Source organism: Amblyomma mixtum, chromosome 5, assembly GCF_055824585.1.
Source record: "Amblyomma mixtum isolate Tamu chromosome 5, ASM5582458v1, whole genome shotgun sequence".
NCBI lineage: Eukaryota > Metazoa > Arthropoda > Arachnida > Ixodida > Ixodidae > Amblyomma > Amblyomma mixtum.
The window spans coordinates 27,808,990-27,834,895 of record NC_143016.1 but is presented as its reverse complement, the minus strand read 5'-3'; the positions used below and the strand labels follow the sequence as shown (position 1 = coordinate 27,834,895).

At 46.4% G+C, this 25,906-nt stretch overlaps 1 long non-coding RNA gene across 1 annotated transcript in view; it reads right to left on the bottom strand.

The window, feature by feature from the left end:
* LOC149341605 (uncharacterized) overlaps positions 1-25,906 on the bottom strand; it is a 72,739-nt gene that overhangs the window by 5,194 nt on the left and 41,639 nt on the right. The window contains exon 2 of the long non-coding RNA XR_016282643.1: positions 19,094-19,178. This is a non-coding gene — a long non-coding RNA (uncharacterized LOC149341605). The remainder of the gene's footprint in view (positions 1-19,093; positions 19,179-25,906) is intronic.

Below are 25,906 nucleotides of genomic sequence, written 5' to 3'. Positions count from 1 at the left end.
GGTTGGTTGGTTGGTTGGTTGGTTGGTTGGTTGGTTGGTTGGTTGGTTGGTTGGTTGGTTGGTTGGTTGGTTGGTTGGTTGGTTGGTTGGTTGGTTGGTTGGTTGGTTGGTTGGTTGGTTGGTTGGTTGGTTGGTTGGTTGGTTGGTTGGTTGGTTGGTTGGTTGGTTGGTTGGTTGGTTGGTTGGTTGGTTGGTTGGTTGGTTGGTTGGTTGGTTGGTTGGTTGGTTGGTTGGTTGGTTGGTTGGTTGGTTGGTTGGTTGGTTGGTTGGTTGGTTGGTTGGTTGGTTGGTTGGTTGGTTGGTTGGTTGGTTGGTTGGTTGGTTGGTTGGTTGGTTGGTTGGTTGGTTGGTTGGTTGGTTGGTTGGTTGGTTGGTTGGTTGGTTGGTTGGTTGGTTGGTTGGTTGGTTGGTTGGTTGGTTGGTTGGTTGGTTGGTTGGTTGGTTGGTTGGTTGGTTGGTTGGTTGGTTGGTTGGTTGGTTGGTTGGTTGGTTGGTTGGTTGGTTGGTTGGTTGGTTGGTTGGTTGGTTGGTTGGTTGGTTGGTTGGTTGGTTGGTTGGTTGGTTGGTTGGTTGGTTGGTTGGTTGGTTGGTTGGTTGGTTGGTTGGTTGGTTGGTTGGTTGGTTGGTTGGTTGGTTGGTTGGTTGGTTGGTTGGTTGGTTGGTTGGTTGGTTGGTTGGTTGGTTGGTTGGTTGGTTGGTTGGTTGGTTGGTTGGTTGGTTGGTTGGTTGGTTGGTTGGTTGGTTGGTTGGTTGGTTGGTTGGTTGGTTGGTTGGTTGGTTGGTTGGTTGGTTGGTTGGTTGGTTGGTTGGTTGGTTGGTTGGTTGGTTGGTTGGTTGGTTGGTTGGTTGGTTGGTTGGTTGGTTGGTTGGTTGGTTGGTTGGTTGGTTGGTTGGTTGGTTGGTTGGTTGGTTGGTTGGTTGGTTGGTTGGTTGGTTGGTTGGTTGGTTGGTTGGTTGGTTGGTTGGTTGGTTGGTTGGTTGGTTGGTTGGTTGGTTGGTTGGTTGGTTGGTTGGTTGGTTGGTTGGTTGGTTGGTTGGTTGGTTGGTTGGTTGGTTGGTTGGTTGGTTGGTTGGTTGGTTGGTTGGTTGGTTGGTTGGTTGGTTGGTTGGTTGGTTGGTTGGTTGGTTGGTTGGTTGGTTGGTTGGTTGGTTGGTTGGTTGGTTGGTTGGTTGGTTGGTTGGTTGGTTGGTTGGTTGGTTGGTTGGTTGGTTGGTTGGTTGGTTGGTTGGTTGGTTGGTTGGTTGGTTGGTTGGTTGGTTGGTTGGTTGGTTGGTTGGTTGGTTGGTTGGTTGGTTGGTTGGTTGGTTGGTTGGTTGGTTGGTTGGTTGGTTGGTTGGTTGGTTGGTTGGTTGGTTGGTTGGTTGGTTGGTTGGTTGGTTGGTTGGTTGGTTGGTTGGTTGGTTGGTTGGTTGGTTGGTTGGTTGGTTGGTTGGTTGGTTGGTTGGTTGGTTGGTTGGTTGGTTGGTTGGTTGGTTGGTTGGTTGGTTGGTTGGTTGGTTGGTTGGTTGGTTGGTTGGTTGGTTGGTTGGTTGGTTGGTTGGTTGGTTGGTTGGTTGGTTGGTTGGTTGGTTGGTTGGTTGGTTGGTTGGTTGGTTGGTTGGTTGGTTGGTTGGTTGGTTGGTTGGTTGGTTGGTTGGTTGGTTGGTTGGTTGGTTGGTTGGTTGGTTGGTTGGTTGGTTGGTTGGTTGGTTGGTTGGTTGGTTGGTTGGTTGGTTGGTTGGTTGGTTGGTTGGTTGGTTGGTTGGTTGGTTGGTTGGTTGGTTGGTTGGTTGGTTGGTTGGTTGGTTGGTTGGTTGGTTGGTTGGTTGGTTGGTTGGTTGGTTGGTTGGTTGGTTGGTTGGTTGGTTGGTTGGTTGGTTGGTTGGTTGGTTGGTTGGTTGGTTGGTTGGTTGGTTGGTTGGTTGGTTGGTTGGTTGGTTGGTTGGTTGGTTGGTTGGTTGGTTGGTTGGTTGGTTGGTTGGTTGGTTGGTTGGTTGGTTGGTTGGTTGGTTGGTTGGTTGGTTGGTTGGTTGGTTGGTTGGTTGGTTGGTTGGTTGGTTGGTTGGTTGGTTGGTTGGTTGGTTGGTTGGTTGGTTGGTTGGTTGGTTGGTTGGTTGGTTGGTTGGTTGGTTGGTTGGTTGGTTGGTTGGTTGGTTGGTTGGTTGGTTGGTTGGTTGGTTGGTTGGTTGGTTGGTTGGTTGGTTGGTTGGTTGGTTGGTTGGTTGGTTGGTTGGTTGGTTGGTTGGTTGGTTGGTTGGTTGGTTGGTTGGTTGGTTGGTTGGTTGGTTGGTTGGTTGGTTGGTTGGTTGGTTGGTTGGTTGGTTGGTTGGTTGGTTGGTTGGTTGGTTGGTTGGTTGGTTGGTTGGTTGGTTGGTTGGTTGGTTGGTTGGTTGGTTGGTTGGTTGGTTGGTTGGTTGGTTGGTTGGTTGGTTGGTTGGTTGGTTGGTTGGTTGGTTGGTTGGTTGGTTGGTTGGTTGGTTGGTTGGTTGGTTGGTTGGTTGGTTGGTTGGTTGGTTGGTTGGTTGGTTGGTTGGTTGGTTGGTTGGTTGGTTGGTTGGTTGGTTGGTTGGTTGGTTGGTTGGTTGGTTGGTTGGTTGGTTGGTTGGTTGGTTGGTTGGTTGGTTGGTTGGTTGGTTGGTTGGTTGGTTGGTTGGTTGGTTGGTTGGTTGGTTGGTTGGTTGGTTGGTTGGTTGGTTGGTTGGTTGGTTGGTTGGTTGGTTGGTTGGTTGGTTGGTTGGTTTGGTTTGGTTTGGTTTGGTTTGGTTTGGTTTGGTTTGGTTTGGTTTGGTTTGGTTTATGGGGTTTAACGTCCCAAAGCGACTAAGGCTATGAGAGACGCCGTAGTGGAGGGCTCCGGAAATTTCGACCACCTGGGGTTCTTTAACGTGCACTGACATCGCACAGTACACGGGCCTCTAGAATTTCTCCTCCAAAGAAATTCCAGCCGCCGCGGCCGGGATCGAACCCGCGTCTTTTGGGTCAGCAGCCGAGCACCATAGCCACTGAGCCACCGCGGCGGCGGGCGGGCGGGCGGGCGGGCGGGCGGGCGGGCGGGCGGGCGGGCGGGCGGGCGGGCGGTCGGTCGGTCGGTCGGTCGGTCGGTCGGTCGGTCGGTCGGTCGGTCGGTCGGTCGGTCGGTCGGTCGGTCGGTCGGTCGGTCGGTCGGTCGGTCGGTCGGTCGGTCGGTCGGTCGGTCGGTCGGTCGGTCGGTCGGTCGGTCGGTCGGTCGGTCGGTCGGTCGGTCGGTCGGTCGGTCGGTCGGTCGGTCGGTCGGTCGGTCGGTCGGTCGGTCGGTCGGTCGGTCGGTCGGTCGGTCGGTCGGTCGGTCGGTCGGTCGGTCGGTCGGTCGGTTGGTTGGTTGGTTGGTTGGTTGGTTGGTTCGTTGGTTGGTTGGTTGGTTCGTTGGTTGGTTGGTTGGTTCGTTGGTTGGTTGGTTGGTTCGTTGGTTGGTTCGTTGGTTCGTTGGTTGGTTCGTTGGTTCGTTGGTTCGTTGGTTCGTTGGTTCGTTGGTTCGTTGGTTCGTTGGTTGGTTAGTGAGTGAGTTGGTGAGATAGTTAGTGAGTGAGTTGGTGAGATAGTTAGTTGGTGAGTGAGTGAGTGAGTGAGTGAGTGAGTGAGTGAGTGAGTGAGTGAGTGAGTGAGTGAGTCAGTCAGTCAGTCAGTCAGTCAGTCAGTCAGTCAGTCAGTCAGTCAGTCAGTCAGTCAGTCAGTCAGTCAGTCAGTCAGTCAGTCAGTCAGTTGGTTGGTTGGTTGGTTGGTTGGTTGGTTGGTTGGTTGGTTGGTTGGTTAGTTGGTTGGTTAGTTGGTTGGTTGGTTGGTTGGTTGGTTAGTTGGTTGGTTAGTTAGTTAGTTGGTTAGTTAGTTAGTTGGTTGGTTAGTTAGTTAGTTAGTTAGTTAGTTGGTTAGTTAGTTAGTTAGTTAGTTAGTTGGTTGGTTGGTTAGTTAGTTAGTTAGTTAGTTAGTTAGTTGGTTGGTTGGTTAGTTAGTTAGTTAGTTAGTTGGTTAGTTAGTTAGTTAGTTGGTTAGTTAGTTAGTTAGTTGGTTAGTTAGTTAGTTAGTTGGTTAGTTAGTTAGTTAGTTGGTTAGTTAGTTAGTTAGTTGGTTAGTTAGTTAGTTAGTTAGTTAGTTGGTTAGTTAGTTGGTTGGTTAGTTGGTTGGTTGGTTGGTTGGTTGGTTGGTTGGTTAGTTGGTTGGTTGGTTGGTTGGTTGGTTGGTTGGTTGGTTAGTTGGTTAGTTGGTTAGTTGGTTAGTTGGTTAGTTGGTTAGTTGGTTAGTTAGTTAGTTAGTTAGTTAGTTAGTTAGTTAGTTAGTTAGTTAGTGAGTCAGTCAGTCAGTCAGTCAGTCAGTCAGTCAGTCAGTTAGTTAGTTAGTTAGTTAGTTAGTTAGTTAGTTAGTGAGAGAGCGAGCGAGTAAGTGAGAGTGGGAGTTGGCGACAGTGAGTTAGAGGGCGTCTGAGTTACTTTGAGGATGAGTCATGGATAGTGTGTGTGTGTGTGTGCGAGGGGGGTGGGGGGGAATAACTGAGATCGACCGAAAGTGAGTGTGTGAGTGGGTGTGTATGTGCTTTGGTGAGTGAGTGAGTGCTCCCAAGTATGCGCACTGAGATTTATTCATACGAAAAAATCTATAAGTTTTGCTTGCTGCCTGACGGCTGGACGTACTCCGTGGTGTCAAGAAATCTGTTACATTTGTTCAGGTCTGTTTCCTTAACAGATCAGCCGAATCTTCCTGCTTATTAAGAAACAAGAAAAAACTAAAAAGCAACAATAAACAGATTGGCTACGAATGCGGCAGAAACCAAAATAGTCAACTGCGTTTCGATGGAGGCAAAACGCGGCCGTATGCTGTGCGATGTCAGTGCACGTGAAAGATCTCCAGGTGGCCGAAATTATTCTGCAGCCCTCCACTACGGCACCTCTTTCTTCCTTTCTTATTTACGGCGCGATTCAGTGTACAACGAGATGCGAAACAGTTACTGCTCCATTTCCTTTCCTCAAAAACCCCTTTTCAGGTGATTTTTCAAATATGCATGTGCTTGGAAAATACCCCGCCTCGGTGCAGGGCAGCAACAGCCCTTCGCCGTGGTTACACGCCGTGCACACCACGTGGTGCAGTGACGTCACACCACGTGACATACCACGTGACACATGACGTCACGACAGAGGAAGACGGAGGTACACTACAGCCCTTCGCCGTGGTTACACGCCGTGCACACCACGTGGTACAGTGGCGTCACACCACGTGACATACCACGTGACACATGACGTCACGACAGAGGAAGACGGAGGTCCTCCTCGCGCCGTCGCTGTGGTTGCACGCCGTGCAGACCACGTGGTACAGTGACGTCTCACCACGTGACATACCACGTGACACATGACGTCACGACAGAGGAAGACGGAGGCAACGTTGGACGGAGGTACACTACAGCCCTTCGTCGTGGTTACACGCCGTGCAGACCGCGTGGTACAGTGATGTCACACCACGTGACATACCACGTGACACATGACGTCACGACAGATCGCCGTCACGCGCTGGGAGAGGGAGAACGATGCCATCGCACAGACACCGGAATGTCGTCGAGCGGCATTCCCGCGCATTTCGAACGCGCGTTCACACTCGGTGTAGGTGAAACGCTCGCTCCACCGGACAGGCGGACGCGGCTTCCGTGGCAATCCAGGCGCTCATCCAACGCGCGTCTCGGGGTTAGTCGGCGTTCCGCTGTAGCCATGCCGTAGTCTTCCCCCACGACAAAGGCTTCTAGTGGTTGTATTAAAATGACCAAGTATTCAACCAAGGAAAGCCATGTATTACCAAGCCTAGCCATCAATATGCTTCGCATCTGACCAGGGTTAACCAAGTTAAGCCTCAGCCATTTTCTTTTTGTTTAAACTTCCCATACATTAAGAAAAAGTGAAAGCCCTCTCTTTTTTTTTTTTTTGCTAAAAGTGCTTTAAGGAGGTGGTAGAACACAGCCGCAGTAAAGATACTCTGTATTAGTCGGTATTAACAAGGTACCCAGTTATAATCACAGAGAGACCTCTCTAACCTAAAACGGACCTTTTATAAGTTAGAAAAGAGAAAAAAATACAGCTGTTGCCGTCACCGGCCAATTTTGCAAGGAAAATGCAAGCGTCGACACCGGTCTTTCGAGCGTGGATCCCTCAGGCTGCTCTACACAGCCATTCACGTCAATAAGGGGGACACCCGTCCTTTTTGCTAAGGACGGCAAGACTTTGAATCTACTAGGCAGATTTTAAAATTTATTTTCTCGCTGATAAAAGCGTATTTTGCTGCCGCACAAACATCAATATAGCCAGAAAGAGTATGAGAATTAGTTCGTTCACAGAAAAATAATTCGATGGAGTTGTCCTCAATTTTCTGTTAATAAGCCCTCGTGTCACCCCGTGCAATAAACAGGATGTCGCAGCTAACTTCAGCTAGGGTTTAAAAATGTGCCAAGGACTTCAAGACAACGCGACCAAATACATGTTGCTGGCTGTTGTATGGACCAAGTCACAATATTTCTGTATTATGCTTAATTGTGTTATTAGTTGAAATTAATTAATTTTGCAAGCTATGAACTATGGAGGAAAATTCCAATCAGAAAGTTGTAGAACGACCTACAGAACTTCCTAATGAACAGTTTCTTACTTTCCATTTATTGTGTATTAGTTCTTCCCGATCACTGCCGATATCCGTGAAGAAAAAAAAATACCATGTGACACGCCTGGTTGCGCGTTGCGATTGCAGCGCTCTCAAACGTTCTGCGTGCAAACGAACAGATCATATAGGCGGGTGTGCTGCCACTTAATTAAAAGGCGACAGGGCAGCGACGCAGGCGCTAGCTGTGCGATTTACGCCAGCGCAAGTGATGCTGCGTCTGCTTGTCGCTATTGTGAACCGCCACGAGGGAAGCATGTCGCCGGCGTAAATCGCTTGGCCAGCGCCTGCGTCGCTTCCCTGTCGCCTTTTAAGCTGCAGCACACCCGCCTATATCACCTCTTCGTTTGCACGCGGAACGTTTGAGAGCGCTGCAATCGCGACGCGCAAGCAGGCATGTCACGTGGTATTTTTTTTTCTATTTCGCGGGAACCTGCAATCAGCGGGAAAAAAAAAAAACTAGTACGTAATAGATGGAATGTTAGAAACCGTTCAATGGGATGTTTTGAAGAACGTTTTACAAGTTTCTGATTGAGATTTTTCGCCCAACTTCGTTGCTTGCGAAGTTCGTGAATTATTCTTGACTCATTATGCAATTAAGCCCAATACAAAAATTTTGTGACCTGCTCCTTACAACAGCCAGCAACATGTATTTGGTCGCGTCGTCTTAGAATGCCTCGGCATATTTTTAAACCCTGGCTCAAGTTAGTGGTACGCCCTGTATATGCAAGGCTTCCTCACAAATACACCAACGTAGGGTCAGGAGTGTTCCAGACACGTTACAAGTCTTCTGGCGAAAATGCCTAAAACACTTTTACCAGCGCTTTACGTTGGAGTGCAGCCGTAAGTTTCACTATATATATATATTTTTTTTTGGGGGGGGGAGGGGTTATGGTTATGAGCCAACAACTGATTGCTAATGGATTGCCAGCATTCAAAACGCGCACATGGTCATCGACGTGTTCAGGGAGGAAAAGTTTCGCGTTAAAAAGTCTATGGTTTAGGGGGGTTTGACGTCCCAAAGCGACTCAGGCTATGAGGCACGCCTTAGTGAAGGGCTCCAGAAATTTCGACCACCTGGGGTTCTTTAACCTGCACTGACATCCCACAGTACACGGGCCTCTAGAATTTCGCCTCCATCGAAATTCCACCGCCGCGGCCGGGATGGAACTTGAGTCTTTCGGGTCTCGCGTTAAAAGTGGCCATGTGCCATAACAGCAGCAAATACTTGAATTGCAATGTGTTCATCATACGAAAACGTTTAACGGGGCATAGGCCGGCAAATAAAAGCTGTGCGTCAGCTTAACGTGAGTTTTGTCACTACAACAAAGTGAAATGCAGGTTTACTACCATGTATACTTATATAAAACTGGAGTTTTCTTTGTGAAATGCCACTTAATATAGTTGCAAAAAGAAGTCTGACAACTCATACACATTTCATTTCCTTCCAAGGCGAAAAGATCAAGACAACAGCTGTACCATGCACGCCATAAATCTCATGGGAACGGTTACTCTCCTGCCTTTTTGTATTGTCTTCTCAACGACAACCTCGTGAACGCGCCCCTCTTAGGCTGTGGTATGGAACAGTGAAGCGACGCTGTTTACATATGAAGAAGCAGCACACCTGTGCCACCACAGTACTCTGAACAAAGCTCGCTGCAGTGTGTAAATCCTTCAAACCCCAAAATTATGAAAGAATCAAAGGATAAAGGTATTACATTCACATTAGGCCAGCCAATGTACACGCATTCAAAAGCAAACACATAAAATTTGTTAGCGCTCCTAGAATTAAAAAACCGGTAATCCGAGTATTCCAAACAATGGGAATTTGGTCCGTTTTGTGCAGCTACTCAGAGTTTTGTGAAGCACCATTTAGAAGCCCAGGGAAAGAAGAAAAATGTTTTTTATACAAAAAATGCCTCCGTATTCTTCCCCTAACGTCACAAAATGAGAAACGAGGAGTTGTTGAATTCTGTTTGGCAATCGCACATTCCCGCGCTCTTTTTCCTCGCACAGCTTCTTCAGATGATCGAAAAACATCGGGTACAGAGAAAATGTTCAAATAAGACTTTGTATGCAGACTCTGTGTAAACGAGTACAAGGCGTGCAAACGGCATGTCGCGAATTCGCGACATTGGGCGTGAAAGCTGCTTAAAGGGCAACTGCGTAGGTTTTCAAAATCGACGAGCCTAAAATGGTCGAATGTCTGAAACTTGCAGCCAAAGCATGCGAAGTCCTCCTAATGGGCTAGTTTTTGAAATTGTGACGTAATCGCCGATCAAATCGCGAAGACCTTCAAGCTTCTCTGCAGAGCACAAAGCCAAGTGGGGGGCGCCTGACGACGTCATAGAAGGTATCGGTACATTTCAAACGCACAAACACCTGCTTTGAAACTAACAAATCAACGCCTCAGACGCCAAAGCCGGCCGAGCGTTGTTTGGCCGCATCCAACGGTGCACGACAGGGCGTGGATGACGGCAGCGGTAATTTGAAATCATACCTTCCGTGACGTCACAATGAACTTCTCCGCACTCCTCCGGTGCTTTGAGAAGAAGCGCAAAATTCAATAGCCGATTACGTCATTATTTTAAATGCTAGTGCAATAACACTTAGCAAGCTTCACCTACAGCCTATACAGATTTGAATCCTTGAATATTGCGAAATTCTCAAAAAGTAATGCAGCTGCCCTTTAAGGAAAAATAGAAGGTGGTTTGCATCGATAGGGTACCGCGCTCTAATTCCAAAGAGACGGTTCTCACCGAAAACAGATTTCATAGGCTCGAAAAGACCAAAAACAAAAAACGGATTACAGGCGTCATCATCATCAGTTCATTAAACGCACTCTAAAAAGAAAGGAGTAATAAGGAAGTAACTGTCCTCTAGCTCATTCCCAGTTATATCGGCGTATTCTTGCTTAGAGTGCAAGTTTAATGCGTGTGACGACACCAAATTTTTGGCGCGGATCCCAAAGGTTGGGCTAAACCGCCATCCACTTCAATACGGTGGCAATCCGCCTTTTTCGGTAAGTACGTCACGTGTCTGAACACACTGGCCGAAAGAGTCTTAAATCGAATTTTCTCTCCTCTAAAGGCGTTTTTGCTGCCGGATAGGCATAAATACAACGTGAAAGAGGCAAAGAATCAATTTTTGTGTGTTGTGTTGTGTTGTGCTGAATTTAGTGGCGCATAATCATCTCAGGCTATTTTTGCTGAGAACAGTAATTCGATATAGAACCGGGCGGTCACTAACAATACTCACGGACTCTCAAAGAGCCTGCCGAAATTACATGAATGGCAGGATAGGTCATCACGCGCTCCGTATACTCCTCGCAGTGAGCGACAGAATTAAAAACCAGGAAGAACAAAACGACAAGATCCCACACAAAATTGTGTGGGTACCGGGGCACACGGGGATGGCAGGGAACCAAGAGGCCGACAGGATAGCTCGAGGATACATTACTTTCCGAGCATCCGACGAGACCGCGGAACTCGCGCCAGCACCCAGGGAATACTCGTCCATACTACAAAACTATAGAGGCAGAAGAATGCGATATCCCCCACCGCACAAATCTCTCAGCAGAGAGGAGACAATTACAAACAGGCTCTTTCCCAAACCTACATATACTAAACAAAATGCACCCTACGATATACGCGGACAAATGTCCCTGGTGCGACGAAAAACCTACACTATTTCACATCACATGGGCCTGCCAAAACATAGACGTGGTCCCCAAAATACAAAACCTTGTACGGAGCAATGGGAGACTCTGCTGTCCAGCGACCGCTGTGAAGACCAACGAGGTCTGGTAGAGCGAGCTCAACGGGCGGCAGCGGCCAGCGGCGCCCTGGACTGAGGGCAACCGACCATTGATTAGAGGTGGACGACTTCGACAGAGAACGCTCCTGGGGGTAGAACCAAGACATCTCTGAAGATTGCCCCAAACCGCAGGAAAAACCATTAGTGAAAATAAAGTTTTCCCTTCTTTCGATGAAATTACCCTCATTGTGACCTCTCGCTGCATATTCCTGTAATAATTTCTTACCCCTCGTTGAGACTACAGACATTTCATACCATCACCGAACGCCTTCTGAGAACGCTGTACTGATAGTAAGCTTACACCAGCTCCAATCTCACGTCAGAAATTTTTTTATTGGTTTATTTTTGGTTTACAATGCATACGTAAACCAAGGACGAGCAGGGAAAAGGCGTTAAACAACACCTGACTAAGGCCTGCCCTCCTATACAAAAACAAACAACAAATTCGGTGACAGTTCTGCTGAAACCAATAGCTGCTCTCGCAGTATCGTCGCAAAGGGAGGATGCTAACATATAGATCAGTGAGTGTGGCGAATATGAGCAGCTTGCCTTTTCCTTACTTTCCTGAAGTGTTCTGGCTCCCAGCTTTTTGTACGATGCCGTTCAATTGCGAGTGGAGCTTAGAGTCATGTCATTCTGCAAGTATGATCCAGAAAACAGAAAAAAATGCAGAACTTATCGCACATTTTTTTTTTTTTCAGGTTCAAATGAATTATTGTTTCTAGTCTTTTCAGTGACTTTCTCACTCACGTTTATCAAAGTAATAATGACGCAGATTACTGAAAAGAATCAGCAGAAATTTATTTTCAAAGCAATGTCAGAAGGCTGCACGCTCCCTCACTAAAGGCTGCTCAAGATTTTGGTGTAAAAAAGTTCAAGATTAAGCTTTCTCTGTCAAAGCAGTATAGCTGTGCGTCTCGTTTCCGGACAGACGGAGTCAACAATGTTGTCACGTGCAGCGAACCGAAAACTTTCTGAGATAAGAATTATTTGAGCAGGATTGCGACTGCAGGAGCGACCCTAGAAGAGACGACGCTGACGGCTGTCAGGCGTAGACAGTAGCCGCCCAGCCCTTACCGGATTTCCGGTGTACCGTCCCGCGCCTTGCGTAGTGCTTGAGCGATGGCGTTCTGGCGCTCCGGAGTTATCGCGCTGCAGAGGGTTTGCGCATAGGATGACAACAGAGGGCACAAACAAAGTTCACCACGCGAATGCAGTCATAAAATGTTACCAAATTTCACCTCCTTATGGAGTAACCTTGGCACAAGCAAAGACAGTCGCTGTGTCGCACTCTTGGGAAACTTGAAAGCGATAAAGGCTGCAAAATACACAGCGCGAGTGCAAGATGAACTGCTCCTTTGTGGATTGAAACCATGAGACATATTGCAATGCATTTCGTAGTACTCGTTGATATACAAGACATTACTTGATGTGCTGGTGTAGGCGGATAGAATGCAGCTTATATAAAATACTGCGGCTTGTGAATCCGAGCTTCTTGTACTGCAGATGACTGGGTTATGAAATGTTCCCAAAGGCGACTCCTTAATGACCGTTCGATGGTCGAGCGGTCGATCAAGACTCCAGATGGTGGCATCGAGAATCACATTCGCAGACCCATACCCTATATATATCCCTTACAAAAAATTTCTTTGAAAATTCATTGAAAGAATATTGGTCAGTGTAGACAAATTACTTCAAAATTTTGTTTCAGTACCATTGTGAGGGCACTGAGCTTTTCTGAAAATTTTTTATGCTTTATTACTGAAACTCAGTTGATTACTGCTACGATGAGATTGCGCTGTTTTATCAGTGATACTTCCTTCAGCATTGATGGAAACTCACACTAAAACATTTTCACTGCGCTCAAATCAATCTCATTACAATGCAGGGGTATCGAACGTCTGCATTTTATTTCTACTAATCCAAGCAACTGAACATCAAAGCTCGAATGCAGAATGAGGTACGTACTTGTAACAAATAATTTATGAAATCACATTTATGCTGAAAAACATATTCGTGCGAAGGTATAACAGAGACTGCCACTTGCTTCACCTTCCTAATTTTACCTTCGTTTCACAATAACAGAGAACTGCTAACGTTCCCATTGCGAGAATGTATCTACAACAAAACAGCATATACGAAATTATGTAAAAATGTTCCAATGTTACTACAGGGCTGTATCGCAGACTATGCTTTTAGCGTAAATTTGGTTTGCATCAAGGTACTTGTTGCAAGAACATTCGGTTGTATTCGCGCTATGGCGTCTAAGGCGTTGGATTGTTAGAAATAAAACGTAAAAGCGGGACATCGCTGCAAAGTGAGTAATAAAACTAATTATAGCCCAGTAGAAATTCAACACTTTCTTATTTCAACAATTCAACCGTGACAACAATTTAACAACATTTCAATACTGCTTCAGTGGAAGTTTTATAAATTTTCAAGTATATGTCAATGATGGTGATTGATTATTCTGGGCATAAATCTTATTTCAGAAAAAAAAATTGCCGTTATTCCACAGATAATGCGTCCTCAATCAAAAAAAGGGGAAAGAAATGAATGGTGCTCTCAGTGTTTGCGGCATACCAATCTGCATTCAGTCAGATCTTACAGAGATGAACCAAGATGACTGTGCCTACAGCACCAGCGCTAAAATTCAGGGGGGCGCTTTGTTGACCTAAAGTGCGGTGAGGCGAAAGCGTTAAGCGCGGTGTTGCTGCTTGTGTCACTGATGTGTGGTTTAAGATATTAAGCTTCGCCTCTAAGAGTGGAACGCGACAGCGTCTTGCAACGCTGCCAGGGAGTCCACAGAACGCCATCGCCCGTTCGGCTATACGCCTTGCTCGTCGGTAAATTGGTTTTCGAGGAAAAGAAATGTATCTCGGTGGACGCCTGAACCTCGCCGTAAGGAAGGGGAGGAAGATGGGAGTGAAAGAAAAGACCGTATTCACTAGACGCGCCTTTGTGCGTTCCAAACCAACGAGTTGGCATGGCGGAGTGGTTAACGTGCTCGTCTCTCACTCCGGAGACCCTGGTTTGATTCACCAACTGGTCCAATTTCGTACTCGGTTTTATTTATTTACCTAGTCTGACTAGAAAGGTTAATTAGGCTAATTGGTTAATTAAGCAATTAACTATACTCAGTCCATTGGAGCATCACTGTACGATCCCTTTAATTAGTTGCATGGTTACTAGCCAAGGTACAATTGGCCCTGCTTGAAATTCGTTCACTGTGACGTCACGACCATTTCGACCAATTGAAAATCGTGGCATTTCTGTCGACAACTCCTGCTTACAACGATGATGCATTAAAGGCTTCCTCCTTAAAAACGATTCGCTCTCCTCGACAGAGGAAAGGTGCTCACAGTGACCTGATTTTCAAATGGTCTATTAAAGGAGTGTACCCAGGCTGTTTTCTACACTGGAGCGCTATAATTTGCCGGAAATGTGGCATGTGAGAAGAAAACGCTAACTGTAGCGGATATAACGCAGACATAAAATGAAGCATGCAGTAAAGCAGCAGCAAAAGGCACGACAAAGTGCTTCAATCATGGCTAAAACACACTAGGGCGATAAAGAGAACACATATGCCATGTCGCACATAATGCTTCTTCAAAAGCTTCATAAGCGCAAGAAGGACACGAAGGGCACAATAAACATCAGCAAAATAAGCACATGAGCGTTTATTACGCGTGTTTGTTTTACTCTTTTTTGCAGTTCGCAGAAGAAACGATGTGGTTAAATTTAGCCAGCGTCCGGGGCTGTTCTTTCTTTCAACACATTCGGTTTCAGCACTGTTTTTGTCGCAGAGTAACGCTCTTTTTCTAGGTTTGCTTTTTAAAGCAATAAAATTTGAGGATAATTTGGAAGCACCCCACTCACAGGCAATAAAAGTTGAACATGCATCTACGGTTAGCTAAAGATAGCGTCTCAGTTTCCTCAAAAAACAATTTTGCACCCCGTCGTTACGCTCCTGTCGACCATATTCGTGATGATGAAAATGTATCGCGCACAAAGAAAAACAGTATTATAGAAACAAAAAAAAAAATCTCCGTCAGCACTGCCTCAGTGCTCGACTTAAGAGCGTTAGCTACGGGAGCTTCAACTGTTTACATCGGTGTGCTCAGAAAACATCGAGAAGACCAAATCCAAACATCCGCTGATGTTTCCTTTACGGAAACATTTCCATTCCGGGAACAAACACAAGCAGCGTCATCTACCTCATGGATTTTGCACTACTATTGCGACTTAGAGCCACCTTCACTACATCCGGTATATCTCCGCGTTATACCAGTTAATGGACTTATAAACACGTGCATCACAACACGACGAATCGTTTAATTGACACCATCCAGAACCCCCTGCGACAAAGGGTTCGACAGTTATGGTCGTCTGAAGGTCCTTTGAATGCACGGTTTGGGGGGGAAGGCCGCCGTTGCGAATCCCGCACACCTTTTGGGGTTCATTTCAGTTATTTTACTCTCAGGAACATGCCAAGTCATTTGACACACTTCGAACATTCTGCGTCAAACGGGTGGATCCCAAATTTTACGCAAATGGTTGTCCACGAAGGGGGGGGGGGGGGGGGGGTGGGGGGTGCTATACTGGCACATATATAACGGATCGAAAGTATAAGTATCATTTGAGGCACTATGCGCCCACTGTTGCTATGTGATATAATGTGGTCACGTGGTAACTGCTTTGGTCAATATGACCTTCATCGCGACAGACGCGTCCTTCACAAACGTAAATAGCAAGTGCTAACGCTCTTAAAACAGCATACTCACGCCCCCTAAGAGCGCACTTTCTTGCAAGAACGCAAGGCATTCCTCGCCTATGAACCATATCCTAGAGAGACAATTTGCTTAAGTTTAAATTCATAGGTACGAACAAGTAACTCGGATACAACATTGTAATGATAATAATAATAATATAATATGCAACCCAAGGAGCACTTTCTGGGAATTAAGCTCTCAGGGCGAATATTGATCTTTGTATGGTATTCATTCTACATTATAAAAAAAGACTGTCAGGTTCACACTTTGTGCTGCTGATAACAGCACTCCCACAAAATACGAAGTGAAATCTTCGCAAGCACTGAGACTCAACAAAGAATCTTGAAACGTGTAAACACGCGTGTATCGGTTCACAAAAACGCACCGTAAGTGAGGCACATTTTAAAACATTTCTGTGTGACATGGGCTCGTGATCAACACAGGAACTGCGGCTGGTACTGTGAGGTTGGTTGGTTGGTTTATGGGGTTTAACGTCCCAAAGCGCCTAAGGCTATGAGAGACGCCGTAGTGGAGGGCTCCGGAAATTTCGACCACCTGGGGTTCTTTAACGTGCACTGACATCGCACAGTACACGGGCCTCGAATTTCTCCTCCAAAGAAATTCAGCCGCCGCGGCCGGGATCGAATCCGCGGGTACTGTGAGGGAAATTGTGGAAATTGCGGAATTATGGTTGTGTGCGTCGTGGAGTACCTAAAGTCGCCTGCGGCGACAAAACGCTCTATTGCAGTCACATCCGGAATTAACTTCGGACCAGCGACAGAAGATTTTACAGTAAGTAACCCACGACGCGAAAACCTGTCGTACTTTTTATAACCTGTAGAGCTTCTAAAAAAAAAAAGCTGCTAATGTAAAACAACAAAACATAATTGCAAGCCATTCTCAAGATTTCTTGCGAGCCGGAGGCAAACAGTAAACAAGAAGACGTTAGGTTCGGTTTCCTTCTTTTTTTTTTCTGGAGGGAGGGGGGTCGCCATAAATACGTCCAAAATTTTCGATCTGTACCAAAACCAGGCAGGTACAGCCCGACGTTCGGCCCACCAATCAAACACCATCCAAAGTGCACAGTCGGGTAACAGATAAAAGTAAGTTGCACACCCCTCGTCCAATTGGGAACCTAACTGGGAACCTCTTTGCTCTGGGGCCTGCACGCTAACGACTCTGTCGTGATCCCGTCAGCGCCTGCAGGCGCTCGGACGATTCAGTCCTGCCGGAGCGCGCCCAGCAATGCATGTAGGGAGAAGAAAATGTCTGGGCTAGGTAGTGAGAAACGCAACAAATATGGTCACATGCAGGAAACAAGTAAACGCAATGCGTGCGGACAATTTCTAGCCATATTTTTCTAACTTTCTTTTGGGCTGTGAGAAGACGTAACCAACCATCTCTTCAGAGAGTTCACCAGCGGCTTGCTTACAGCTGGGGAGGGTACAGAGCCTCCTTTGTAAGAAACAAAAAGTTAATTGCTAAAAGTTGCTAAAGTACGATTCCGTGATGATGGCTGCCTCGGGATGTCATTCTCTAGCATTCACCTCGTGTGCGTCACATGTACAGCAACAAGAAAAAATAAAATCAGAATAAAATCATATCAAAACTCAAGTCTTGGCCGGACCTAATGCTTTGAAAAGAGCGAAGGAAATATGGCCGTCTATCTTAAGAAGGTGAGGCGTAAGAGCACGGTGCATGGGGCTAAGCCTGTGTTCGCATTTTGCAGCTGTGTATGTACGCAACAGCGAATGAAAAAAAGTGGCAACCGAGCAAACAACAAACAACCCTACATGGGAAAAGCACTGAATTAGATCTCTGCGCTCAAGGAATCTTACAACGACCAGCGGTGAAGGAAAAGCGCGTTAAAATAAACAGGTTGAAGGCTTCGCAGGATTACCCGCATTAAAGGTCAGGCCCTCACTAATCCCTATAGTCCCTACGCACACTAAATGCCTTTCCACACGACGCCAAACCATTCTCCTTTATTCCGGCTGGTCACTGGGCAATAAACCTGATTACGTGCTGTGAATGCCTGATTAAAGAAGGCGATCGGGCTAGGCTGAACTGGGTGTCCATCTTCATCTGCTCTAAGCGACCTTATAATGCAACGCACATTGCATAATGCAGCGCACGCAAGGTGAGAATCGCGCCTGGGTGGGATCACGCTATCAAGACGCGAATGCGAAACATGTGACCGAGAGGACACACGCGAAGTGCCTTAATTCCATACACCACGTCAACGAACAATCTAACTCGCTTTACCTAGTGTTCATTCATAGTCCCTTGCTGTTACATCATTAAGCGTGGAGACTGCGTTAGGTTTGGTTTATGGGGTTTAACGTCCCAAAGCGACTCAGGTTATGAGGGACGCCGTAGTGGAGGTCTCGGGATAATTTCGACCACCTAGGGTTCTTTGACGTGCACTGACAGCGCGCAGTACACGAGCTTCTAGCATTTCGCCTCCATCGAAATGCGACTGCCGTGGCTGGGATCGAACCCACGTCTTTCGGGTCAGCAACCGTACACTAACCCGTGAGCCACTGTGGCGCCTATGGCACTGGTATACAAATGTGTTTGGCCTCATTAATTTTGTGCATAGCCGCCTATCTTCTGTGCCTCATGATTACCTCATATAATAAATGCCGCTGAATTAAGAATTGTTTTAAAGTTTCGGTATTCCATGACTACAGCGCAACGAACGGGACAAGAAGATGGGCGTGGAATATCGGCATTGGCATGGAATATAGTCATGAAATATCGGAACCAACTCGCCCAGCAACTTACCTTGTTTTAAAATGCTAAACAATTCTCTTTTCATGAAATTCAAGGTCAGTGCAAATATACATCATATATAACAAAAAGCAATGCAAGAGACTATCATTGTCGTCTGCAAAACAATCTGTAGCCTATCTCCTCGTCTAGAGCTGGTGCAATCATGAAATGTTCTACAGCAGACGCGCCGCGCTTCCTTGGAGGCCTCTGAGATGGTGGTAACCGCATTCATATATTGCTGCTCAGCTAATCTAATTTTTACACGGCTTCCGTTTCAGATGTGGTGAAGGAAAAGTGTGGAACAGCGTCTCTCACCAGCTAAGTTAGAGTACTGTCGTACTGTGACATGTGCCCTACCGCCTATAGGTGGCGTTATGCCAAAGCTTTTAGTCTCCAGAACGCGCTCCCGTCTTTGCCCTCTTCTGTTCTTCGTGCTAGGCAGTACGCATGTCTCCCTGGCTGCTTTCAAAGCTTGAGCAGCATCCGCGATCGCCATTTTTCTTAGCTGGATAGCGCGTTTTCCTTCCTTTTCCGCATAAGGTGCTCCATGTGCCGCTGCATATAGCCTCTTCGGCTTTTCGTGTTGGGCAGGCCGATAAGCGCCCATCGATGCTTTCACTGATTGATGCGCAATAGCGCTCGCCTGCTCTTCTTCAGCCTTAGAGACGCGTTAGGTCACATTCTCAGTTTCTTGGCCGGCTAAATAAAGCCTTGATTGGTGACCGTAAGCGACACTAATGTCTCTTGACTCAACCGGCTCATTCGCATTACATCAGCAGCAGCCCAGCAGCTATCATTTAGAAGCGCAGAAAGAACGGTTAGTAGATGACGAAGATGACGGCAACGATTTACAAGACCCAGCTCGAGAGGCTACCTGTTAGAGCACGCACCTCGAAAGCCTGGGTGAACCAAAAGGCTTTAGTGCTAAACAGCTGCCCTTTGGAAAGATGGGAAAGCCCTTGAGCTAACGAAAAAACATTCGGAGGTAAGATTTTTGTTCAAACCGTTGCGCTTCTTGTCGTGAAGATATAAATATAGAGCACAAAGATCTTTAATAGCCGTCATGCACTGAAACAATGGAAGCACTTGCCAAGAAATAGATCCGGGCGCCGGTGGTAACGACGAAACAACTATGACGCTTGCCAGGTATGATGCGCTGAAGAATTCTTGGCATTCTGGAAAATAATGCAAACGAATTTAACACAAGCAAATGAGGTGAAATATAAGCAATAGATTAGATAAATTTAGTGAAGGCGAAAATTCTGCACAAGTATTTTATGTGCAGATTTGTTCTGTTTGTTTCTTCTTATTTTTTCTGCACCCGCTCGCTTTCCTGATCAGGACACTCATCCGCACTTTTTTTGGCGTTGCCATGCAATATGTGAGACAAAAAAGTTTCAATAAGCCCTTTGAATGTGATATGTAATATTGTCTTGAAGACAAATTCGCCATATACCAAACATACGTCTCGAACTCATTTACATTTCAACCGTCAGCGCGAGCTTAAAGTCCAAAATACACGCAGCAGACGGTGCCATCGCACATAAACACTTGGCGGCCCATACACGAAGCTGTGCTCAAACTACAAAAAAAAAAGTTGGCATGTACCACAGTTACCATTGTTCAACGACTCGCCATTTCTTATTTTGTGGAAATGTTGCCAGAAAGTTGAGGCGAGATTCACAACATAAAGAAATTGGCTCAATTATCTACGCCTCTGCAGATATCTTCAAGTAGCTGCTTCTTCAAGTATCTTCAAGTATAGTCAGACTCTAGAAGTGCAGTATTTAGTTGAATACTTAGTTGGCTTCTACTTTTTGGCGAATTCTCGACACTAGACGCTGGTGCCGCTTTTCATCTGTCTCAGAATATATATTCGCATTCATTGCCCTGGAGGTTTTTTTTTTCGTTTGTGCGGCAGATGATGCATACGGCTAGTTATTACGGGTTCAAATGAAAGAGAAGGAGTGTGCTTCACTGGAGAAAACGGTGACTAGAGCTGCCGACGTGAACAGCAACGATATGTACATCTATAGCACGGGTGGGAATCGAAGATTTCATTCGTTGAATACGGGCAATGGCAGGTGCAGTAAGGGCGAGCAGGACACTGGCAATAACAAGTTTTAGTCTCGGATTCAGCCAAGCAGTAATCGAACAGAACGAAACAACGGCTGGAACAGACACCCTCGTAAAACTTCACATGCTTCAAGTCATAGGGATAAAGTGACTGGTCTTCTGTTGCTACAAAGGCAACATGCACGCCTACCTAAGCGAGAACATTTTTGGTTGCTATTTTCATCATTAATCAGATCCTCCAATGTCTTTCATCATACTGGTGCTAGTTACAAGAAAAAAGAACTAAAAGTTCTGTTTCGTAAATTTGTCACACGGCAATTTCCCAAACACTAGCGACGTTATCAAATTAGTTACGTTTTGTGTGTCTTTCGAAGCATGGCCGGGGAAATGTCTACTGTTGATACAGTACACGAAACCAAGGTTCTCCATTATTTGGCATAGCTTTTAAGAAGCTCATGAAATGCGGATCATCACCTCTTTGACTTCACCTTGTAAGGTTGGATGCATGTCAAGAGGTGTACGGGCTGCTAGCTCTAGTACACTGCGAAATTAGTAGAAAAAAATTTTGAGCCTTCAGGAATACCAGAAATCTTGTATTTAGCGCTCATTAGGCAACACGCAATCTGAAATGCATTCCGACATTCAACTTACTTATTTTCTCGCCGCTTATAAACAAGCTTGTTGTTGGCGATGTTGTAACGTGTACGGAGAGACCAAGGAATTGACAAATAGGAGCGATTTCAATGGAATTTAACTGACAGCCCCGAGGCACGTATACAAAAACGAGCATTGATAATAAGCGGAAGATAACTTCATGCACTCGCGTCCTAATGCTACACACGAAAGCTACTCCTTCATATAAAAAACGAACCGGTGCCACATTTGCATTCCACACGTTCCTTGCGTACTGAGCGAGCATTTATGACCACAGGATTGTCATCACCGCTGCTCTCAACTTCGATAGTGCAGTTGCTTTAATATTCATCCTGAAAATCATAGCTTGCAAAGAGGACTGTATAAAACTGTTACGTTAGGCTGTAGAGAACATGTGCTTCGGAAATGCCGTGAAAAAATGTAGTCCCCTCTTTATGGCAGCTATAGGCTTAACAGGCAAGCCAATCACCTGATTTCTGCGGTCTGCCCCAAGAAGGCGCTTGTTTCAGTCAACGGAGGCTCATTAAAAAATATCTGCAAAACCCATTCCAAGCATTCCACGGTATGTCACACAGTCGTAATATTTGCCAGTAAAGCAAACGTTATGTTGGTTTCTTCTGCCCCAGACGAGCTGTCGAGGTTGTGCAAGATTACGAACCCATTCTCCAGCCGCAAACGTGGGCGCAAGAAGAAACATCACACACACGCACACTATGTTCAGAAAGGGTGGTGGATCATACTCCTTTGACGAGTGGCACTGTACACATCGTTAAAACCGAAATATACATAGAAGAAAGGCTCAATGACCACAAGCGTAGTGTGAAGCGAAGCAGAGATGGTCACTTGTCCGCGCACTGTTGTGACTATCCCGACAAGTCTCGCAAGCTTTACATAAGCAAATGGTCCGTCAAAGTTGAAACCAGGCGTCATGAGAGTCGTGAGACTGCATAGGTACTATCACGATGGAAAGAAACGCGAACAGAGAGGAGTCTGGGCGCTCCGCTGATCGCATTTCTTTTAAACACGCTTTAGCGTCGGGGGTAGCAAAATGATGCTAGAGTTGTCCGTGATGCATTCTAGAACGACTCTAACGTCTTTTTCTTAACACCCAGGTAAAAGCGCCATCAAAAGAAAATCGAACAGTGGAGTGCGTAGGCGCCGAGCTGTTCGCGTTTCTTCCCATCGTGACAGTACGTTCGATACGCAAGGAATAAGCGCAATGCATCTTTGTTGCGTCTGTTGATATTTCAGATGAAGGAATACATTTGGTCTTGTCTTGTGGTTGGCTGTTCACCTCAGAAGAAGTGGTATGAGGACTCCCAGGGATCTAGGAATGTAAAGTATAGAATAACCAATTCCGCATATATGGGCATTAACTCATCATCGCTATACGAACAACTGTCATGTGTGACTGGATCTGAACACCGAAATCAAAATGAAAACTGAAGTGCTAGCGCACCTAATTCGCATCTGGCCTGACTACACAATTAGGTAATCATTTTTTTGTTTCGTGTACTCGATTCAATGTATATATCTCCGTGCAGTCAATGAAGTTCAGCTGAATGACAGCTCAATTTCTGATCCTGTACGCCGTGCTTGTCAACATGCGCTATAACCGCATCATCAATGCGTTTGAAACTGGCCCAAGCATAAGTTTTCTTGAATGTAGTCGTCGCATAGAACAAGCAAGGTTACTAGTACACAGATAAAAAAGAACGAAAGAAAAGCTGACAATAGGCATGAACGCCATCCAGCAATCCTTGTGCGACGAGCATTCGTTCCACACCAGGCATCGCAAGCTTGCAAGAAAAGCAACAGAACGTACCAGGTACTGTAAGTACCTGAACTTGTGTGACTTGAGAAATCGTACAGGTTAACCCCGCTCTCCAACAGCTTGGTATGGGCCTAGTTCTTGTATATCGAATACAACAGCGGGTAGAAAACAAAATTAACTGCGCAAATACTATAAATGCAGCGCCTGCACGATGCCTAAATTAATATGTGATGGTCGCCACTCGTAGACGGCGGCATGCAAACAAGTGCGCGGGCTATCTTTATCACTTTATGAATTCTTCGCTTAGCGGGTCCCCATGGCAACAACCAGCACAGCCGGCACCCGTTCTTCTTCATGTATCTAAATTTACCGCATGCACCGTATTTGATGAAGAAAAAAAGTGTTTTAGAGCAGACAAAATTTGCAGAAGCACGATCCTCGATCCCCGTTCAAATTGCTTTCTAGCCTTCCAGCTGGAAAGCTACGTTATTACTGGTTTTGTTGGATCCAGTATAAAATTGCCTCTCTTCTACGCTTCCCGATATTTGACGAGCATTTGGCAACAGACAGTTCGCGGCTGCCTTGGATGATATGACAGTGCCTAATAAAGTAAATGTTCACCCTCGGGTGGTCCAAACACTGCGGAATTGGAAACCCTGCTCATAAAGCGGAACGCCCAGCATCGCTTCCCTCACATTCACTGCAGCTTCGTACTTGACATAACACCTACGCCTTTCCATACGTTTGACTTTGGGAATGTTTACGTCTGTGAACTTATTTTTTAAAGCTTTTCCTCCTAGGAGCACGACGGTTTTGCCCCCCCAGCATTTGTTGAGCCGTATCGGCGCTCCGCACTTCTCGGACATACGAAATGCGGCTCGCGTCCCTCCTCCGAGCCGAGGGGGGAGAGTGACTCGCCCGTCTTCATCAGGTATGAGTTGTCCCCACATCCGCAGTCGTCTCTTTTGAGTCCGATTTGGGATCAGGCTGTACACTCTAAACAGAAAGGAGTAAAAAGGGAGTAAGCTGTTTACAGTGTACTGCATAGAGGCTCTTCTGGTCTTCAGGTCGTTAGGTTGGCGCCTTAGTGCACGCGCTGGAAAACAACCACAAAAATAAATGGAAACTTTTAAAAAGCAAAAAAAAGCTCAATTTAATTTGTATTTGAGCTTTGAAAATTCCTCTTTTAGCTGTGGTGTCGACAAGGAAGTACTTAGGTTGTTCCTGTTCGACTTATTCAGAGATGTGAACAACCCAGAATTACCGGCTAAATGGTGACACCTAATGTCAGCCTATGGTGTAGGCGCTACGTGCACCCCCCGCCCCCCCTCCCCGTGTTCGGAGATCACAGTCGTATAAGCTCCGTTTGGCGCACTGAGGTAAAAGGGCGACAAAAAGCTGATCTCCTCTAACCCACACATTGCGCTCAGTTTTGTAGATTAAGCGGCGCATAGATAACCTAGCCGGTGACATGTGAAGCATTTTGAAAACATTTTCTTACAGTAGCCGCGCCAACCTTCACGGCTCTAATTGTTATGCAGCTGATCACAGGAAAGTTTCAACGCGAATGCAGAGAGAGTTTCCATAGGCGCGTGTGCAGCTTCATGGATCAATGCGATAGTTCCGACACAGACACGAAAGCATCATGTTGCTAAGCTCTAGTTTCAACGCGGCGAAGACAGCTGTATACTGCAGAAATTTTGACTATCGGCAGGCGTTGAAAAATATACAACTTACTCTGCGACCTATTCATAACTTATAACGGTAGGTAGCTTAAACTTCAGAAAACTGAAAACATGAATATCTTTCATGGTGTGGTGTGGTGTGGTGTGGTGTGGTGTGGTGTGGTGTGGTGTGGTGTGGTGTGGTGTGGTGTGGTGTGGTGTGGTGTGGTGTGGTGTGGTGTGGTGTGGTGTGGTGTGGTGTGGTGTGGTGTGGTGTGGTGTGGTGTGGTGTGGTGTGGTGTGGTGTGGTGTGGTGTGGTGTGGTGTGGTGTGGTGTGGTGTGGTATGGTATGGTATGGTATGGTATGGTATGGTATGGTATGGTATGGTGTGGTATAATACAATACTTTCCCGCATGGTAGGTATGGCAGTGTAAGGTATGGTTTAAAAGAGAAAGAGGAAAGCGCGAAGCGTAACCAGAAGGGTGTTCTGTTGGCTACACAGCACTGGGGGAACAGGATAGAAGGAAAAGAGGAAATTGAGGAATCGGATGAGGATTAATTACTCAGGTAAGAGACTGATAAAAAGGCAGAGGGAAGGCAGACGCATTAACCAGAAGGGTGTTCCGGCACGCTGTGCTGTGGTCCGGACCACCTCGATCCTCGCCCTCTGACTTTGGATAAGATGCTCGGACTGAGGCCACAGCAATCGAAGGCCCTCAAGGCTTACAAATAACTGCTTCGTTACCTGATGGTGGCGAGCTTGTGCAACAAATTATAATTGTGCTCCTCACTCCTTTCCTCTTTCTCTTTTACACCTCCTAGTCACCATCAGGTAAGGACATACATACTGAGGTTTAAAGTCGTAAAGCTCGACATTGGCTGTGAAAGACGCCGCAGTGGACTGCTTCGGTTCAACTCACAGGCCCTGGGGATTTTCGACACCCATTGACACCCCACGGCATATATGCGTTTTTTTTTTCATTTCGCCGCCATCGGAACGCGACCGGCATTCTGCCCGAGTCCTTGGATTCGGGAACGGAATGCCATTGCCACTAAGCCACCAAGGCAGGTCAAGTATCGTTCAGTCAGTGAAAACGCCTACGGGTGACAGCGGGTTCTCCGCCCCCCATTTCACTCTAGATCAACTTCTTCGGCACTTTCGGATACTTTACACCACAGGTGAAAACAGGAGTTTTTTTGTTTTGATTTGTTTTTTTTTTCCTGAACGGCTACAAAAATAGAGGAGCGCCCATGACTGAGTGGTTTTGGTGAACAAAACTCTAAACATCACTGCCAGCTCTACTTTTTGCTGTTGCCTCAGTCCAAGGACGTGCGCAAAGCGAAACGCGCATAGCTTTTGCGCACCTATTTTTGGGCGGCACTGCAAGGTTAGCGCAGTAGCGTAGTAGCGATGGAGCAGCTTAAATAATGTTTACCCCGAACTAGTCTCCTGGGCTCGTTTTTACTCTCACGCTGGCATACAGGACTCCTAACCCCTGTTGAATTACTTTCTAGGCAGCGCAAAATTTTCTCGCGCGCTCTATAGGGGCGTGTAGCTGTATAAAACGGAGCGTGATTTTTTTTTCTCAAATTGGCTGCCCTGCTTTGCGTGACTGTTACCTAGAATCCGTCTTTTAGGAGGTGCTAAATCACGACCCTCCTTCGCAGCGTTGACAAAGAACTTTTTTTTGAATGTTAATTGGACCTCTTGCTTGCGCCTTCTTTTAAGAACC